This window comes from Apium graveolens, chromosome 3, assembly GCF_009905375.1.
Source record: "Apium graveolens cultivar Ventura chromosome 3, ASM990537v1, whole genome shotgun sequence".
Classification (NCBI taxonomy): domain Eukaryota; kingdom Viridiplantae; phylum Streptophyta; class Magnoliopsida; order Apiales; family Apiaceae; genus Apium; species Apium graveolens.
The window spans coordinates 191,909,219-191,929,823 of record NC_133649.1 but is presented as its reverse complement, the minus strand read 5'-3'; positions in this window follow the sequence as shown (position 1 = coordinate 191,929,823).

Here is a 20,605-nt window from a genome sequence, read left to right as displayed (position 1 = left end):
GTATAGTGTAGGCAGGTCTTGTACAACAATCCCCCTCAATTTATGAGAAGATTGCTTATCACAAATTCATGCATGTTAACAAGAGTAACCCCAAGTTACAATGATCAATTTAAATTTTACATACAAATTGACAGAAACATAGTATTTAACATTGAGTGGTTATGAAGTTTTAACAAGGCATTCATTACATAAAAATCCTCATAGCCTGATTCCTTTCTAATGAGATCCTTAAGAGTCACTAATACTTCTATTTCTTCTAAAATTTCAGTTCCTCTTAGAGATTCCACAAGCTTTAGCCACTCATCTAATAATTAACCATTTAAGTAAACTATGACGGCCTCAACCTCGGGGTCAGGAGTTGACGTCACGAACAACAACAACCATAATTCATATTACAACCAAAACCATTATTATTACAATATCACGACCCCCTTACCAAGATCTTTTCTAGGTTTAAGTATGACTTAGGCTACAACTATTACAAAACCAGACTTATTTAACAAATCTAACACACTAACCTATTACAGCAACTCAACAAACCACATTTGGTCTGACACGACTACCTCAGAGGAGCCTGGTACGGAAGAATCTGGAACTCTGCCCTGACTATGATGGATGAGTCTCCTAGGAATCTACAATATATATATATACAAGACATTCCTGCAAGGGTGAGCAATCAATTGCTCAGCAGTACCACTATATGAATAACAAGTAAAACAATTTATGATAAAACAGTTATAGGAACAGAATTCATAACTAATTACAAAAAAAAAAAAGTAAACCTGTATAAACCAGATATCAACAACTAGCATGCTCTTTAAAATAGTAACATCAGTCATGTGCTGTGTGTAAATACCAGAGTTCAATTTTAGCATGCTATTTTCATTTCCAAAACCACTGTTCCATTACTGGAACTATAAAACCATCTCTTATGTTACGGGAATCGCAAAACCAAATTAGATATATATTGGACATGTGAAGACAGCTAATCAGGATATCAACACTAGACGTCTCTATCTGCCATCCCATAAACCTGTTCCGGAACTCAGAGACTAGCCAGGTCTCTGACCTGCTGGACTAATTGGTTTAGTACTGCGCGCAACTGAGTTAGCCGCTTACGCAACCACAATAGGACACTCTGGTCTTTCTAATATCTGATCATTTTTATCCAGTTTTCAAATCATTTGTACCTATCTCAGTTTAGAACAATTCATTTAACAGCACACATAAATTTAGTTCATAAAATCATTTTCATTGGGAGATAGGTATCTTTTCGAAGTTACTTTTGCCCAAAACAATTTTAAACAAATAATTAGAACTAAAGGGGATACGTAACTTAAAACATTTTTGTTCCTGTTCGAAAATAAAATAACAATTTATTCATATAAGTTGAACCATAAAAGAATGGTCAGGGGTACTTGCCTTGCAGAGCTTTACAACTATTATTGATTGATCTTAGACCAACTTGGACGCTCGGCTTTATCGCTTAACTATTAGACTATCCTGGATCCGTCTTCAATACTCAAGTCCTTCGATGGAAACCCTGTTGAGCTTGTCGACTGACCACTAGGCTATCTTCAATCCGATGTCACTTCTCGGGTCCTCCGACTAGAACTTACAGAGTCGAAATAACCTATGTTAGACGACCAGCTATATTTGACATATCCTCTCTATCAATTCTACCCGAACGATATCATAACCCGACTTGTGATTATGTGTATTATTATAATATACGTAACAGCTAAAGTCCAAATATTTGAAATTCAGTTCAAGGTTTATTTTTGGAAGGTACGTATGATCGTCATTTCGGAAAAATAGGGTCATTGACAAATTCGCAAAATATTTCATCGAAGTACGAAAGTAGTTTTCGAAATATATATAATATTTTATAATTATAAGTATTTGACTAGCATTCCCGATAATTACAGGATACAGTCTCGTATTTCCGTAAGTAACTTCTCGAAAATCGGGAAGTGTTTCCTCAGTTTATCAGATTACCAGTCGATATCATATTGACGCAACCAAACCACAATTCACAATTTCAATACAAACAATTATGTCCTGAAAAATGACTATACAATTTTACACACCAAAACTCGAGTAAAACTTACGAACTAAATTTCCTAAAAAAATCAATCTTTTATTAGAAATAATAAGCAAAATATTATTTAAAATTTTGTACGACTCAGTCGAACATCATTGTCCGCCGCCGACTCATCGGAATTCATTATCGGCGGTGGCAGTTTCACGGTGGTGCCGCAGTTCAGGGTTTCAAACCGTAAACCACCGATAATTACAATTACAGGATCGTAATTGATTACCAAATATCACCCCATCAGTAAATAATCAAAACCAAAAAAAAATTCATGGTTCAATCTAAACCCGAGATGGGCTTGAAAATGAACACAGTAACCACGCACAACATATACACAAACGCATACCCAATCACGCCACAGCTACACCTTGCCGGAAAAGTATACCGGCGGTGAGGGAAGTGAAGCAACACCGGCAGAACCCGTTACCAGAACAAAGCACAACATGTGGGGGCGGGGAATTCACAAGGGAAGGGAAATATGGGAGCAGGGGTAGAGGGGGAGAGAGAGAGAGAGATGAGAGATAGATAGAGATTCAGGCGAGAGATAAGAAACAGGGGTTGCGTGTGTATTTTATTTTTTATTCATTTTATTTCCTTTCCCTTCTTGCTCTGATACATAGCACATCCTTATTCCAATCTGAGAAACAGACACGTATCAATTGGATTAATACGAACATCCCAGTGGTCCGGTTTTATCCCGTACTTTGCGACTTAACGAATAACTCGTGGTTGAAAATAACCTAAAAAATTACCAAAATAGTTTTAAAATTCTTGGAAAAATATAAAAACTAATAAAATAAAATTTTGCATACTTTTTAAACCATTTATGAAACGCAACTCATACCCGCATTTAACGATTAAACGAACCAACGTGCGGGTGAATTTGATCCTAAAAATCACAAAATAATTTTACAATTCTTGAAATATTCCCAACTTAAGAAAATATAAGTTTCATGATTTTTGAAATGTTCTGGAATTTAATACCTAATTTACTCATAAATACAATCAGAAAATCATTTAGGGATAAATAATCGATGAAATATTTATTTCTAAATTTTATAAATTCTGTAAAATAATTATTAAAATTATAAAACCATAAAAATAATTTAAAGGCCATCCACATATTTATGAAGATAAATTTTCACTAAAAACACTTTTAAAAAAATAAAAAATAAAACAACACAGCTCAATAATTAATTAAACAAATGATCCCCGTACACTAATAATCACACATAAATAATAATAAGACAACACAGAGCTGACAAAACCAATACACATATTTTATTTATTTATTTAATAATTACACTTAAATAATACAGAAATACGAGTTGTTATATCCTTCCCCCTTTAAAAAGATTATGTCCTCAGAATCTAAACTAATTAAACAAGTGAGGATATTTGTCAAGCACATATGACTCTAACCCCCAAGTAGACTCTTCTACTCGAGGATTCTCCAAAGTACCTTAACTATAGGAATAAACTTATTCCTAAGGACTCGCTCTTTATGGTCTAGGATCTGGATTGGTTGTTCGACGTGGGACAAATCTGGCTGAAACTCGATTGGCTCATACTCAATGACTTGGCTCGAATCAGGGATATACCGCTTCAGCATTGATACGTGGAACACGTTATGGATATGCTGCAGTTGTGGCAGCAGCGCTAACTCAAAGGCAACTTTACCTACTTTCTCAATACCTCAAACGGTCTCATATACCAAGGACTCAGTTTGATTTTTTGTCAAAAGCTAACCAATCCTTCCCAAGGTGACACTTTTGTAACACCAATGATCCTATTTCTGTACCCATATCCTTTCGATGCAAGTCCGCGTTCTTTCTCTGTCTATAGTGAGCTGCTCCTAATCTTTTCCGAATCAACACCACTGTATCTTTGGTTTGCTGCATTAATTCGGAACTTAACGCTTCTTTTCTCCCACTTCATTCCAATAAAGTGGGGATCTACACTTACGTCCATAAAAGGCTTCATAGGGTGGCATACCTATACTATCATGATAACTATTATTATAGGAAAACTCAATCAATGGCAAATGATCAACCCAGTTTTCTTTAAAATCTAAAGCACATACTCTCAACATATCTTCTTTCGTCTGAATCGTTCTTTCACTTTACTCATCTGTCTGGGATGATGGACAGTAAACATCTTCAACTTTGTGCCCAAACATTCCTGGAATCTCGTTCAAAACCTTAAATTAAATCTTGGATCTCAATGAGACATAATTGAAACAGGGATTCCATGTTTGGTCACAATTTCATCCAAATACATCTTAACTATCTTATCCAAAGAATACATTTCGTTGATCGGGAGGAAATGTGCAGATTTAGTCAACCTATCAATAATTACCCAAATAGCCTGATGATTCGATTTGGTCCTTGGTAATCCTACTACAAAACCCATTGCAATTTCTTCCCATTTCTACTGTGGAATCTCTAAGGGTTGTAACAATCCACTTAGTCTTTGATGTTTCACTTTTACCGTTTAGAAGGTGTGACATTTACTCACCCAATCGGCTATTTCCTTTTTCATTCCCGGTCACCAAAAGTTCTGCTTCAAATCCTGGTACATCTTAGTGCTTCCTTGAAGTTATGGGCTTCTCGCAAATTTTCATTTTTCAGCTCAGTCATATTGGGAGTCCATATTCTAGAACATACCTTTGATATCCCTTGGAGTAAAAAAAATTCTCCAGTCAAACTGTCCAATCCTTGATTCATGACCTCTTCTTGGCACTTCTTGATTCCTTCCATCAATTCTTCCTGAAAAGTGATCTTATACAATTGCTCCCTATTACCTTCTGGCACTCGAACTTCAATTTCTAACTTCTCCAAATCCCTTGCTAATTCTTCAGCGATCTTAGTTACATTAAATCTTTCTTTTCTGCTCAAGGCGTCTGCCACTATATTGACTTTTCATGGGTGATATTTAATAGAACCATCATAGCCCTTAATCAATTCTAACCAGAATCCATACTTTGAAAACTTAGAATACAGTTTATGCTTTCCCAATCTTCGTAAGGAAATCTCCAGGTATTCGGCCTGGTCTTCCTTAGTCCTTGAATGGATGACGATGTTATCAATAAATACAATTACAACTTATCTAAGTACTCCTTATACACTCTGTTTATTAAGCCTATAAGGCGACTAGTGTATTTTTTAATCTAATGACATCACTAGAAACTCATAATGTCCGTATCTGGTTCTGAATACAGTCTTTAGTATGTCTCCAGGCTTAATCTTCAACTGATGATAGCCCAATCTTAAGTCAATCTTCGAGAAGCAATACGCTCCCTTAAGCTGGTCAAATAAATCACCAATCCAAGGTAGATGATACTTAATCTTGATGGTCAACTCATTTAAATCCTAATATCGATACATAATCTCATACTCCCATCCTTCTCCTTACAACAACACTGGTGCATCCCACGAGGATACATCTGGTCTGATCACCCCCCATACCCATTAATTTCCTGTAGTTGTCTAACTAATTCTTTCATTCCCACTAGGCCATACATTATGGACCCTTTGACACAGGTTCGGCTCCGGGTACTATACCGATAAGAAATTCTATCTTATGATCTGGGGTAATCTTGGTAATTCATCTGGAAAGACTTTCGGGGATTCATTTACTACCCAAATTTCTTCTAGCTTAGGTGATTCCTTCTTAATATCCACTACATGTGGTAGATATGCCTTACATTCTTGTCTTAATAATTCCTTTATTCGCATGATTGAAAGACCTTCTTATCTTGCTTCTGCTCTTGAAATCTCACCTTAATATTGGCTTCCACAAATATTTCAATTTGCTCCTCCTGGAAATCAATCTTTGCCTTATGACAGGATAACCAATCTATTCCTAAGATTATATTAATTTCTCCTAACTCAAAAGGTATTAGGTCGGTTGTAAAAGAATGTCCTATGATCTCCATAGGGCATCTAGGACAGAACTGATTTACTAGCACTTGATATTGATTAGCCACTTCTATAATTAAGGATTCATTTAAATATTCTAACATCAATTTCATTCTACCCTTATATAAATAACTTAGACACTCCAGAGTCAATCAATACTTTACCAGATATAAAATTAAGGAAGAGTGTACCTACGACCACATCATAATCCTGAGCAGTTGATCTTTTAGTCATCTTGAAAGTCCTAGCCTTGGTGTATTGGATGTTGGGCCTGTTAATGTACTATCTCATATACTATCTTGAGAACCACTCCTACAGTTCTTGGAAAGATGTCTTATCTTGCCACAATTATAACAAGTAACTGCGGGTTTCTTTGAGTTGCACTCTAATGCGTAATGACCTTCTAACCATATCTGAAACATTGAACATTCCCTTTACATTGACCACTGTGACTCTTACCACAAACTTACAATCCACCATATGCTTGACTAACCTGGTTGAAGTGGAAGCATCTGAAGGGGCACTAGGCCTAGCCTGGGGAAAAATCTGTCTCCTGAGTCTTCTATTCCTATCCCTTCTAAACTTTTCTGAACTTCTGACTAGATACCTCTTGACCTTGTTTCTCTTTCACATCATCTATTTTCCTATTCTTATCTTCTTTTTCTTTGGCGGCTAACTTCTGATCACTCTCTATTACCATGGCTTCCTGAACTACCGAGGTGTAGGTCTTCAGTTGTAAAATTACAACTCCACTCCGAATCTCTGGTTTCAATCCCTGTTGAAACCTCTTTGCTTTCTGAGTTTCATAGTTTACATAGTCTCGCGCAAATCTAGCTAACTTTGTAAACTTAGCCTCATATTCTGCTACACTTCTTCCAACTTGCTTCAATTCTAAGAACTCAATCTCTCTTTAACTTTGCAAGCAGTCGGGGAATTATTTTTCCAAAAAACAATTCAGTAACCTAGTCCATGGAACAAGACATTCTCCTTCTAATGCCCTGATTGACTCCCACCAGTACTTTGCTTCATTTTTCAAGAAATAGTTTTCATAAACAATCTTAAAATTTATCGCTTACTTGGATAAGGTTGAAAACTTTCTCCAATTCTGTTAACCATGCTCCAGTAGCTAATGGATCAGGTTCCTCATTAAAACAGCAACTGATTAACTTCCCAGCACTACTCAAATACAACAGCCATACTAATCCAATATACAACAAAACTTGGCTGACTATATCAGCCACAAACTACATAGAGAAAACTGGTAAAACCAAGTCAAACTTAAGGAACTTTGAGCTCTACTGGCACATTGGTCCGAGCTTCAACCAATCATTCCTCTAAAAGCGGTTTCCTATCACTTGCGAGTGACTTGCTAACCACTGAAATCACTTTTCTACGGCTACAACATTCTCCAATAGATCCTGAATCCTCTCTGCTACCACTATTCTGAAATGGCAACCTGATATAGAACTTTTATTCCCCCCTGACAATCAACTTTTGTTTACTTTCAATAACTAGGGCCGTCTAACTATAGAGTTTACTGGTGAATTCATTGCCATGGAATATCTAATGGAATTTTGAAATCAAGGTATCAATTATAAAGGGAGGAAAAGTGAAGAAGATGTAGATATGACTGAGAACAACCATACAAGTATATAAGATGGCTAGTCTTAGTACCGCATAGTTTACAACATATAATTCGGTGACATCCCACCAGATCCTTTGTCACATAGACAAATAGTCAAATCATATGCATTTTCTACCCTAATCAATCAGTAGAATTGTTGAGGTAAGAAACATTGTTTAAATAGCACATTTATAGGTAGGGAAGAGAATCTAAGTCATGATGAAATCAACACAACCTTGGGTTTGCTTACCTCGAGTTCTGACATTCTTATGGAAAACAAGCAACTTATCAGATGGTAAGCAATTACTCTGGGAACAAAATGTGTCTCCAAAAATGCGAGTAAAAAGTTCAAGATATAAACAACAATACTGATCCACATACACTACGAGACTTAGCTGTCATAGCAGCCACCGACTACTATCATACTATCTGAACTCACCAAGATCGCACACTCGGTCCAGTAACATCACTTGATATAAAAGATGCAATATTTAGGAATAACATTGGTGTCTCTTCAGCTGACACATTAAGGGTCCGCTCAGAAGCTGAACTTTCCCGATCAGACTTGATTTCTCGAGAGGGAAACTAGAAATCTCTATCAAACATTGCCAATAATACATATATACGATGGAGACATACTAAAAGTTAGGGCAGTTCTAGTCAATCCTCAATAGACGTCAGGGTTACTCCTTCGAAACCCTCGACTGAATTCTTAGACTCGCTCATCTATTTGAGTTGTTGTCTCATGCCTTTATATAAACTTTTCTACACTCTTTTGACCCTACTCCTAACCTAAATTACGGACTCAAACCTGTAGCTCTGATACCAAATGTGACAGCTTCAACCCCGAGGTAAGGAGTTGACGTCACGAACAGCAACAACCATAATTTATATTACAACCAAAACCATTATTATTACAATATCACGACCCCCTTACCAAGATCTTTTCCAGATTTAAGTATGACTTAGGCTACAAATATTACAAAACCAAACTTATTTAACAAATCTAACACACTAACCTATTACAGCAACTCAACATACCACATTTGGTCTGACACGACTACCTCAGAGGAGCCTGGTACGGAAGAATCTGGAACTCTGCCCTGACTACGACGGAAGAGTCTCCTAGGCATCTGCAATATATATATACAAGACATTCTGCAAGGGTTGGCAATCAATTGCTCAGCAGTACCACTATATGAATAACAAGTAAAATAATTTATGATAAAACAGTTATAGGAATAGAATTCATAACTGGTTATAAAAATAAGTGAACCTGTATAAATTGGATATCAACAGCTAGCATGCTCTATAAAACAGTAACATTGGTTATGTGCTGTGTGTAAATACCAGAGTCCAATTTTAGCATGCTATTTTTATTTCCAAAAATACTGTTCCGTTAATGGAACTATAAAACCATTTGTTATGTTACGGGAATCGTAAAACCAAATCAAATACATATTGGACATGTGAAGATAGATGATCAGGCTATCAACACCAGACGGCTCCATCTGCCATCCCATAAACCTGTTCCGGAACTCAGAGACTAGCTAGGTCTCTGACCTGCTAGACTAATCGGTTTAGCAGTGCGCGCAATGGAGTTAGCCGCTTACGCAACCACAATAGGCCACTCTGGCCTCTATATATCAAATATCTGATCATTTTTATCCATTTTTCAAATCACTTGTACCTATCTCAGTTTAGAACAATTCATTTAACAACACACATAAATTTAGTTCACAAAATCATTTTCATTCGGAGATAGGTACCTTTTCAAAGTTACTTTTCCCCAAAATAATTTTAAACAAATAATTAGAACTATAGGGGATACGTAACTTAAAACATTTTTGATCTTGTTCGAAAATAAAATAACAATTTATTCATATACGCTGAACCATAAAAAAATGGTCAGGGGTACTTGCCTTGCAGAGCTTTACAACTATTATTGATTGAACTTGGACCGACTTGGACTCTCGGCTTTATCGCTTAACTATTAGACTATCCTGGATCCGTCTTCAATACTCCGATCCTTCGATGGAAACCCTGTTGAGCTTGTCGACTGACCACTAGGCTATTTTCAGTCCAATGTCACTTCTCGGGTCCTCCGACTAGAACTTACAGAGTCGAAATAACCTATGTTAGACGACTAGCTATGCTTGACATATCCTCTCTATCAATTCTACCTGAATGATATCCTAACCTGACTCGTGATTATATGCATTATTATAATACGCGTAACAGCTAGGGTCCAAATATTTGAAATTCAGTTCAGGGTTTATTTTTGGAAGGTACGTATGACCGTCATTTCGGAAAAATAGGGTCATTGACTAATTTGCAAAATATTTCATCGAAGTACGAAAGTAGTTTTCGGAATATATTTAAAATTTTATAATTATATGTATTTGACTGGCATTCCCGATAATTATAGGATACGCTCTCGTATTTCTGTAAGTAACTTCTCGAAAATCGGGAAGTGTTTCTCTGTTTATCAGATTACCAGTTGATATCATATAGACGCAACCAAACCATAATTTGCAATTTCAATCCAAACAATTATGTCCTGAAAAATGACTATAGAATTTTACACACCAAAACTCGAGTAAAACTTACGAACTAAGTTTTCTAAAAAAATCAATCTTTTTTCCAGGAATTATTAGCAAAATAGTATTTAAAATTTTTTAGGACTCAGTCGAACATCATTGTCCACCGCCGACTCATCGGAATTCATTATCGGCGGCGACAGTTTCATTGTGGTGCCCCAGTTCGGGGTTTCCAACCGTAAACCACCGATAATTGTAATTACATGATCGTAATTGATTACCAAATATCACCCCATCAGTAAATAATCAAAACCAAACAAAATTCATGGTTTAGGATAAACCCGAGATGGGTTTGAAAATGAACACAGCAACCACGCACAATATATACACAAACGCATACCCCATCACTCCACAGCTACCCCTCGCCGGAAAAGTATACCGGCGGCGAGGGAAGTGAAGCAACACCGGAGGAAATAGTTACCAGAACAGAGCACAACACGCGAGGGAGGGGAATTCACAAGGGAAGGGAACCAGGGGAGAGAGGGGGTAGAGGGAGAGAGAGGGGGAGAGATAGAGAGAGAGAGAGATGAGAGATAGAGAGAGATTCAGGCGAGATATGAGAAACAGGGGCTGCGTGTGTGTTTTATTTTTTTATTCATTTTATTTCCTTTCCCTTCTTGCTCTGACACGTAGCACATCCTTTCTGAGAAACAGACACGTATCAGTTGGATTAATATGAACATCCCTGTAGCCTGGTTTTATCCCGTACTTTGCGACATAACGAACAACTTGTGGTTGAAAATTAACACGAAAAATTACCAAAATAGTTTTAAAATTCTTTGAAAAATAAAAAAACTAATAAAATAAATTTTTTATAATTTTTAAACCATTTTTGAAATGTAACTCAAACCCGCATTTAACGATTAAACGAACCAATGCGCGGGTGAATTTGATCATAAAAATTCCCAAATAATTTTAAAATTCTCAAAATATTCCCAACTTGAGAAAATATAAGTTTCATAATTTTTGAAATGTTTTGGAATTTAATATTGAATTTACTCATAAATACGATCTGAAAATCATTCAGGGATAAATAATCGATGAAATATTGTTTTCTAAATTTTATAAATTCCCTAAAATAATTATTGAAATTATAAAACCATAAAAATAATTTTAGAGGCCATCAACATATTTATGAAGATAAATTTTCACTAAAAACACTTTTAAAAGAATAGAAAAGAAAACAACATGGCTCAATAATTAATTATACAAACGATCCTCGTGCACCAATAATCACACATAAATAATAATAAGATAACACACAGCTGACAGAACTGATACACATATTTTATTTATTTACTTATTTAATAATTACACTTAAATAATACAGAAATATGAGTCGTTATATAACCATCTCTAAATTTGGAGAATCTGCCAACCTTTATGTTCAGAATTTGTCCATCTTTGGAAAGTCTGCTCATCCCTTTTGCTTTATGCTCATTTAATCTTTTCTCAATTCTTGCAAGTTCTTCTGCATACTTCCTATCTTTTTCTTCCTTTTCATCATTTGCCCTTGCAATTTTCTCATCCTTTTCTTTCACCCATACCCAATATACAGCTTTCCATAACCTTGTGATTGTATCCTTATCCTTCATCAAACTGACCACTCTTTTGAATTATGTGGTTGAAAGTGTGTCCATTAGGTTACTGCCAAGTAAAGTGAAAGAACCATCATCATAATAAATTCTGACTTCTGTATATGATATAACCCAGACTCTGACTATTTCTTCAGCTAGCTGTTGAAAATATCTTCATCTGTGAGGCGCCAATTTAGTAGAAGAAAGTCAGATTGATCATAGAAATTCCAGAGATATCTTTCAGTAACTTGTAGTTGCTTTGTTTTTCTCCCAATAGATTTAAAGTGAGTCTTGGTTGGTGGTTTATATGAATGTAGGGTTGTGATTTTCTTTAGGCTAGTTTGGCCAATAGTGATTGGGATTTTGAGAAGAGAGTTTATAGTTGGCTTATATAAGAATTTTGGCTTTGAGGTGAAGGATGGTTGAGTGTTTGAGCTAAAGGGTTTAGTGGGTTGAGCTTGGTTGATTTGGATTGGTAGGGATTGTTTTTGTGGTCCTGAACCATCTTCCTTCTTTTTCTTCCTTCTTTTTCTTCCTTCTTTCATCCCCTTTCTTCCTCTCATCTTCCTTCTTCTTTTCATCTCCTTTACTCTCATCCTTCTTCTTATCCTTACTGCCAGTTGCTCTTGAAGATTGATTTGGATTTAAGCCAGAAGGTTTTTGCTTATAATGCTTCTGCTCATCATCATCCTTGTCATCTTTTAAAATGAATTGTGTGGTTGGTAACAAGGTGTCAGCATTTACAAGATACCTTTCAAGGATTCTGATCATTTCTCCATCTTCAATTTTCTTGTTCTTTTTGTATTTCAAATCATATTAAAGTGTCATATTCAGCCTCATATTTCCTCTAACACAGTTCTTGGGAATATTAAAGATCTTGCATTTCTAGGTTTGAGAACAGATGTTGCTGAAGGGTTTTTAGCACATAAACGCAACGAAAACGTAAATTTAAATCTTAAAAAAAACTGAAACCCTCCGCAGGATCCATGCGAAAAATAATATTTAATTCGTAGTTCAGTATGTTTACCTTAAGAAGCTTTACGTTAATGGAAAGATGGAGGTCTTTAATAGCGATCCAAGAACGATGAACGAAAATCCCTAGCAGCTGCTCCTCAAGTGTGAAGCACTCCACCGGTATCCACCAAGTGTACAATGCGATGGAGGAGGAAGAGGTTGAGAGAATTAGTTGCCTCCCTCTTGTTCTACTTTAAAATTAGGGTTAATTATTTGGGTTTAGGCAAATATGGTTTATAATAGTATATTTATAGGCAAAATTTTCAGCTGAAAATTTTCCATAAAATATTATTATTATTAATCCTTTAATTGATTATTCTTATTAACCAATTAACTAATAATTAAAACACCTTTTAATCATTAATCCCTTTTCTAAACACTTTAGAAAAATAATTATCTCACTTGATTTAATTTTCAAAATTAAATTCTTAATTAATAATATTAAGAATTAATTAAATCTCATTTAATCAATTATTAAATCTGCTAATTAATTATTCATTTCACAAATAAATAATTACCAGCCATTATTAATTAATTCCTCCACCATTAAATCATTCTCTTTTATGGTGTGACCCTGTAGGTTCAATATTAAGCCGGTAGTAGAAATAAATAATAATAAAACTATTTTATCATTATTTATATAAATTATCTAATTCATTAAATATGATTAATTAATAAATTAATCATATTTATTCTACATCGTGAGGGATACTTCTCAGCATATCGCGACTATCCGGATAACACGAATTCACTGCTTAGAATACCAAGAACCTATTCAGTGAGTAGTTACCGTACAATCAATTCCTTCTACCCTGCAATATCACAATTAAATACAAGGCATGGAACTTGTGTCAAGCCTATCTTATTTAATCATTTGCTTTCCCATTCACTATGCTTAGTTCTATTTAATGTAAATTAGAAACTCCTTTCTAATTTCATTCACTCTGGCCAGAGATTCCTGAACTAGCATAAGTGGATCAGCATTGAACATTCTCTTCCTTCACTGAAAGGGGTAGATCCTTTATTGATCATATACTATCTTCGTGTACAAATTCCTATACCCAGTAGAGCCCTTATAATTGTCCTTGGAGACTAAGAACTAAACCAAAGCATAGTTCAGTGTACACAAGATGACTATGATGACCTCAAGTCTAAGGATACTTGTACAACTATCACTATGTGAACAACTGCTGACACGTGAGTGAACTCCATCAGTTATTCAGCTGTGTGAGTCATGTTCAGTGAACTTATTCTATAATAAGCACCTACATACTAGCTATAGTGTCACCACACAAATGTCTATGAGAACATACATCCTTCATAATGAAGCAAGCATAGTATGTACCGATCTTTGCGGATTACTAATTACCAGTTAGTAATCCTACGACCAGGAAATATTTAAGTTTAGAGTTATCATCTTTTAGGTCTCATTATTATGATCTCATCATAATCCATAAAAATCTTTACTCTAAACTATGGTATATCTTATTTAAACAATTAAATAGATAAAGCCCGCAATAAAACCAAAACAAGTCTTTTATTAATATCAATAAAATCAAAACAGATTACATAAATGTTATTCCTAAATTATCATACATGATTGGACTTAGGACACATCTCTTTCAATCTCCCACTTGTACTAAAGCCAATCACTCTGGTATCTAATACCCATCTTGTCTTTATGACGATCAAAGTGACTTTGAGAAAGTGGCTTTGTGAGTGGGTCTGCTATGTTGTTATGTGTGTCAACTCTCTTGACATCTCCTCTTTCAATACAATACAAGAAATGTTACCGCGCTCCCACTAACCTTTTTGTAGACACATGGTTCATCTATGTTTTTGATAAAACCAAACTCTTTGATTGTCTCATCAAAACGGATGTTCCATCTACGAGAAGCTTGCTTTAAACCATATATGGTTCGCAGCAGCTTACACACTAGGTATTCATTTCCCTCAGAAAGAAAACCTTCTGGTTGTGTCATATACACTTCCTCTTCAAGTTTCCCATTGAGGAAGGCCATTTTCACGTCCATTTGCCAGATCTCATAGTCGTAGTAAGCAGCAATCGCAAGCAAAATCCGAATTGATTTTAACAGGGCTACAGGCAAAAAAGTTTCATCAAAGTCAATCCCTTGCCTTTGTCTGAATCCTTTTGCCACGAGCCTGGCCTTATAGGTCTCCACCTGCCCATCTGTTCCAATCTTTCTTTTGTATACCCACTTGCACCCAATAGGCATAACACCTTCAGGCGCCTCAACCAGAGTCCATACTTGGTTGGTATACATAGATTCCATTTCGGATTTTATGGCACTATGTCATTTCTCTGAGTCAACACTACTCATAGCCTCATTATAGGTCACAGGGTCGTCATCATCAATGATTGACAACTCATTGTCATTCTCAATGACAAGGCCATAATACCTCTCAGGTTGGCGAGACACTCTCCCTGACCTACGAATGGGCTGTTCCACAGAAGGTTGTTCAGTCTGAACAGGTTTTTCCACTTGATCCGTAGTAGTTTGTGCTTCTTGAACTTCATCAAGTTCAATTTTGCTCCCACTGTTTCCTTCAAGGATAAACTGCTTTTCCAAGAAGGTAGCATGTCTGAAGATAAACACCCGATGATCGGTGTAAAAGTAATACCCTAAAGTCTCTTTAGGATATCCCATAAAATTACATTTTATAGATCGAGATTCCAGCTTATCTGGGTCAACTTTCTTGACATAAGCTGGACATCCCCAAATCTTAACGTGTTTAAGACTCGGTTTCCTTTCTTTCCATATCTCATATAGAGTTTGAGGAACAGATTTGGAAGGCACCTTATTCAGTAAATATGCTAAGGTTTCCAATGCATAACCCCACATGAATACTGGAAGATTCGCATAGCTCATCATGGATCGAACCATGTCTAACAAAGTTCGATTTTTCCTTTCAGATACCCCATTCAATTGTGGAGTATATGGAGGAGTCCACTGGGAGACTATACCATTTTCTTTGAGATAAGCTAGAAACTCTCCATTCAAGTATTCACCACCTCAATCTGATCGAAGAGTTATAATACTATGTTTGGTTTGTTTCTCCACTTCATACTTATATTCTTTGAACTTTTCAAAGGCTTCAGACTTGTGTTTCATCAAATACACATATTTGAATCTAGATCGATCATCTATGAAAGCAATGAAGTATGAAAATCCACCCATGGCTTGCATAGACATTGGTCCACATACATCTGTGTGTACCAATCCTAGCAAATCTGCAGCCCTCTCTCCATGTCCACTAAATGGAGATTTGGTCATTTTACCCAGTAGACAAGACTCACATGTAGGATATGATTCAAAATCAAAGGGGTCAAGTAACCCTTCCTTATGCAATGTTCGCAGTCTATTTTCACTAATATGACCAAGTCCGCAGTGCCACAAGAAAGTGAGATTTTCATCATCCCTTTTTCTTTTATTAGTATGTTCAATTTGTAGTAAATTATGATCTACGTCACATACATACAGACCATTGTTTAAAATACCACTTCCATAAAGAACGTTATCTCTAAGAATTGAACATTTATTATTCTGAATAACAAACAAAAATCCAGCCAAGTCTAACGTGGAATAGAAATAATATTCCATACAATCGAGGGAACAAAATAACAATTATTTAGAACAATAGTCTTGCTCGTAGGCATATGTAAATGAAATGATCCTACAGCTTCAGCAGCAACTCTTGCTCCATTTCCCATCCGTAGAATCACCTCTTCTTCTTCAAGAGTCCTACTTCTCCTTAGTCCCTGCAACAAATTGCAAATATGAGAACCACAGGCGGTATCTAATACCCAAGTAGAAATTTGACTTAGTGACATATTAACTTCGATCATGAACATACCTGAATCAGAAGCGGTAGTCTCACTACCCTTCTTCTTCTTCAATTCTGCAAGGTAAACCTTGCAGTTCCTCTTCCAGTGCCCCACCTTGTTACATTGAAAGCAAACAGCTTTGCTCTTGGGGTCTTTAGCTTTTGGTGGAACCGGCTTTTTCTCACCTACTTTCTTCTTCTTGGAAGGGTTCTTCTTCCTTTTCTTAGGATTGGAACCTTCACCAATTAGAAAAACAGAACTCTTCTTAGGGGGAAAATTCGATTCCGCAGTCTTCAACATGTTGTGGAGTTCAGGCAGGCTGACATCCAGCATATTCATGTGAAAGTTCACAACAAACTGCGAGAACAAACTCGGAAGTGATTGCAAGATCAAGTCTTGGCTCAGCTCCCCATCCATGGCAAAACCAAGTTGTCCAAGACGTTCAATCAAATTGATCATCTTAAGTACATGGTCATTCACGGATGATCCCTCAGACATCCTACAACTGAACAGTTCCTTCGATATCTCATATTGAGCTGTCCTCCCTGCCACATTATACAACTCTTGTAGATGCATAAGGATAGTGTGAGCATCCATATGCTCATGTTGCTTCTGTAGCTCAATGTTCATGGAAGCTAGCATGATACATTGAGCAACATTTGCATCATCTATCCACTTACGATACACAACATGTTCATCATTATGTGCATCGCTAGCAGGTTCAGTAGGCTTAGGTGAGTCAAGCACATATTCCAGCTTCTCAACCCTGAGAACAATTCTCAAGTTTCGAAGCCAGTCAGCAAAATTAAGACCAGTCAACTTGTGAGCATCTAGTATACTCCGGAGTGATAGTGCAGAAGACATAACAAATATAGTAAATCTGTAAATGATGAACACATAACAATACTTAGCAAATATTCAATTTTATTTCAAGACACTATATGAATCGGGTCTTTATTAATAAGTGGCTCCCACTAGTTTATCTAATTTATACAACCCCTAAGTGAAAATTAAGCATTCATAATGCTAGTGGAAATAGGGATCCTACATTCCATCACACATCCTCGGCTGTAGCACGAAACATCTTGTGATGTTCAATAGGCAGACAACTCTTGTCAATTACATCTTATGTTATTCCCTAATAAAACTTTAGCCTCTTGAATAATTGAGTCACGGCTGTAGCATGACAAACTCAATATTCTAAGTCAAGTCTAACCCAACATTTCGTACAATTGAATCAGTCTCCAACGGCCCACGGCTGTAGCACGTAACGACCTTTAGATTCTAATTCAATGTACACATCTCTATGTAATAGACAAGTATTTCTTATTTCGAAATCAAAGCCCTCGGCTGTAGCACGAAACGACAATGATTTAAAAATAAGAACCACTTTCTACCATGTTGGAAGGCTATGACCGACACAAGCCCGTTGTGTCATTGGCCAATTACTACTTAATATTATTTAATTTTAGAGGGATTATATTATGTTACAATCATAATCATATTATAAAGAGATTCTTCCTTTTAAATTAAATATTTCAAATCAATAATTGATAATCAGATGATTCCCAGATCGGGGGGAGCATTGTCATGAGGCGTCACTTAATACCCCTTTCTTACAGATAGAAATATGCTTTTGACAGAATCATCCTTTCTCTCAATATTGAAAATTCATATTTTGGTACGTGTTTCATAAACACAAGAATCTCATGATTGTATTCATAATATTATTGTTAAGGCAAGAAACGATTCCTATTCTAGATTTTCTAGAGCACGCCTTATATTGATTTAAGTTCACCTAAATCTATCATCACATGGTAAACATAGGCATATATCTCATATATAAAATTAAATAAACAAGTAATTGTAAAGTACAATAAAGTAAATATGTTTGGTTATGGCCCCATCCTATGTGATCTTTATCAAGCTCATGATAAAGATCAAGGTCAATCTAATATGGTGATGGAAATAAATACAACTACTTATTACATAAGTCTTCTTCTTTGTTTAGACTTCTTGTATACCTCATCTTCTTCTTTGTATCACCTCCATTGGATAGCCTTCTTGAGTCTTCAATTACATTACATGATTGAAAGTAAAACTAATCTAATGAACTTACAAGAATAACTCGAGTTACATTCGAGATTTATGATTACAAAGATTGACGACATGCAAGTCGTATTTAAAACCAAAACCAAAACCATTACACTAAGGTTGAAAGGCCATAACCATCCACCATGCTCATACAACACATAAAAGCATGTTAAAACACATAATCTGATCTTAACATATCATATTATCCATGATCTAATCATAAAAAAAATATGACAAAAATCAGAAAAATCAGAATCAAATCAGAAAAACAAGAATCACTGTTTACGGGCAGTAAACGATGTCAAACGCCTTACAGACGAGTTGTTGATAGCTTTAACTATCAGTTTTTTTCAGACGCTCGTTTACCTATGGAATAGGGTATTCATATGCGTAAATCGGACACATACCCAGATTTCAGCAAATCTGCAGCAGCCAATTCAGAATCCATATCTAATATGATTCTCATAATTATAACAAACATAAATCATGTATATATCAGTATATATACAGATTACATAATCATCTTATGATTATACAACTCACATGAATATCATATATACAAAACCATACATATATAAGCATATTATATCAACATCAAATCATGGCGAATCACGTACATGCTCATATATCGAAAACAGATAAACACATAAACGAATTAAAAACTTTTCGCAAGTAGCTCTGATGTCATTGAAGGGTTTTTAGCACATAAACGCAACGAAAACGTAAATTTAAATCTTAAAAAAAACGAAACCCTCCGCAGGATCCATGCGAAAAATAACATTTAATTCGTAGTTCAGTATGTTTACCTTAAGAAGCTTTACGTTAATGGAAATATGGAGGTCTTTAATAGCGATCCAAGAACGATGAACGGAAATCCCTAGCAGTTGCTCCTCAAGTGTGAAGCACTGCACCGGTATCCACCAAGAGTACAATGTGATGGAGGAGGAAGATGTTGAAAGAATTAGTTGCCTCCCTCTTGTTCTACTTTAGAATTAGGGTTAATTATTTGGGTTTAGGCAAATAGGGTTTATAATAGTATATTTATAGGCAAAATTTTCAGCTAAAAATTTTCTATAAAATATTATTATTATTAATCCTTTAATTGATTATTCTTATTAACCAATTAACTAATAATTAAAACACCTTTTAATCATTAATCCCTTTTCTAAACACTTTAGAAAAATAATTCTCTCACTTGATTTAATTTCCAAAATTAAATTCTTAATTAATAATATTAAGAATTAACTAAATCTCATTTAATCAATTATTAGATCTGCTAATTAATTATTTATTTCACAAATAAATAATTACCAGCCATTATTAATTAATTCCTCCACCATTAAATCATTCTCTTTTAGGTTCAATATTAAGCCGATAGTAGAAATAAATAATAATAAAACTATTTTATCATTATTTATATAAATTCTCTAATTCATTAAATATGATTACTTAATAAATTAATCATATTTATTCTACATCGTGAGGGATACTTCTCAGCATATCGCGATTATCCGGATAATACGAATTCACTGCTTAGAATACCAAGAACCTATTCAGTGAGTAGTTACCGTACAATCAATTCCTTCTACCCTGCAATGTCACAATTAAATACAAGGCATGGAACTTGTGTCAAGCCTATCTTATTTAATCATTTGTTTTCCCATTCACTATGTTTAGTTCTATTTAATGTAAATTAGAAACTCCTTTCTAATTTCATTCACTCTGGCCAGAGATTCCTGAACTAGCATAAGTGGATCAGCATTGAACATTCTCTTCCTTCACTAAAAGGGGTAGATCCTTTATTGATCATACACTATCTTCGTGTACAAATTCC